This window comes from Perca fluviatilis, chromosome 17 (genome assembly GCF_010015445.1).
Source record: "Perca fluviatilis chromosome 17, GENO_Pfluv_1.0, whole genome shotgun sequence".
In the NCBI taxonomy this organism is placed as follows: domain Eukaryota; kingdom Metazoa; phylum Chordata; class Actinopteri; order Perciformes; family Percidae; genus Perca; species Perca fluviatilis.
In genome coordinates, this window is record NC_053128.1 from 32763955 (window position 1) to 32765580 (window position 1626).

The 1626-nt window shown below is 39.6% G+C and overlaps 1 long non-coding RNA gene across 1 annotated transcript; it reads right to left on the bottom strand.

Moving 5' to 3' along the window:
- Positions 1-1070: 1070 nt before the first annotated feature.
- LOC120545738 lies at positions 1071-1332 on the bottom strand. Its single transcript, XR_005636737.1, has 2 exons — positions 1251-1332; positions 1071-1137 (listed from the first exon to the last, which is right to left on the bottom strand). It is a non-coding gene; the product is annotated as an uncharacterized LOC120545738 (long non-coding RNA).
- Positions 1333-1626: the final 294 nt, after the last annotated feature.

A 1626-nucleotide genomic window follows, 5' to 3' on the forward strand; every position in this document is an offset into this window, starting at 1 on the left:
ATAAGATGCTTTAAAATAAGAAGTCAAACATCTTACCTCACTAAAATCATATTAACATTACATTATAAGGTAACATTGAATCTTGGCAGTGGCACACAGAAACATAGAGTTAGAGTGAGTGCAACATAAACATTAATGTAAAAGCAGGCTAACATGAATCCAGAAATATCATAGTCAACTACTGAAAGGTAACATTTCCCTTCACTGTATAGCCTGTAGCCTATACTTCACCTACTAAGCAGGATGTTATGGCTCTGAAGTGTGCCCTAACTAAGAATACAACCCAATCTCACATCAGTTCGTGATGGCATTACAAAATTAAATCTATTAGAACGTGATACCATTACGTTATTGTGAAGATTTACGTGTTGGGGTCACGTTTTGTATGTATTTCAATGAGAAGCATCTTACGTAATCACAGCACGAAACTTTCTGCCACTCAGCTGCAGCAGAGAAGCTGGATACAGCTTTGATATTATTGGTATTTTTAGCCCAATAATCGCTGTTTTAATCAACATTTATTCACCAGATCTTATCACGGTTTATATGTATTTCTTTTAATGTTATTATTTCGGTCTATTTCGGCCAGGGAAGCTGGATTGCTTTGTTGTTTATTGATATTTTTAAAACTATAACGCTACATCTTTCAACATGTATTTAGCTGTTATCATGGTATGCATTTCTTTATTTTAATAATATTATTTCGGTCTTATTACCTGTGAAATATTACAGTAAATAAGACAGAACAGTAAGCTACGATATGATGTAGCCAGCGGGCGCATTCAAAGCCAACGTTCACGACATGCACGCGGGTCATTCACAGAGAATCAGACAGCGATCAGCGGATCTATAACGCCAGTATCGCTTCAATGTACGTAAGGGATAATGTAGAGCGTTGTTATAGTGAATACAACAACGACGGGGTGATCAGGACCCCGATGCCAATCTTCTTCTAGCGGATTTATTGATAGGTCTCCTCCAGAGGGAACAGAACTGCGTCCATGGCAACGCTCTGCTATGCATGGCAACGGTGTTGTAGCTCTCTTCACGACAACACAGACACAGGTTGGTTCTTTGGAACGGGCGTTTATTGCTTTGCTCTTCTGTCCTTAATGCATCCACATCACGCCGTGAGAACTACATGAATGAACACAGTAAGCACTTCCAATTAATTATACATTACCGAAGAAAATAAAGTACAAATTCCGCTTGGCGAGAATATAAACAAAGTTTCACATAAGATAAAATACCTCGTTGGCTGCTTGTCCTGAAAAGAGGTTCTTAAATCCTCGGAAAATCCTTCACAGTTCGCTTTGACCTCCGACAACAGTGAAACTCCAACTTAATTAGCAAAGCGCCGTAACATGTGCACACCTTAGGTTTCCTTTTGTCCATTGACAATGTCATCTACTTGTGAGTTGACGTTCTTGATCCATTCCCTTGAGCAACTCAGAAAACACTCTCTTAGCACCCATGAAATTTGTTCCCTGGTCGCATCTCAATTGGCGTACAGGACCTCTGATAGCCACAAATGTTCCAAGTGCATTTATGAAGGCGTCTGTTGTCAAGTCGTCCAGCGTCTCAATATGCACTGCTCTGGAACATAAGCAGGTAAACAACAATCCA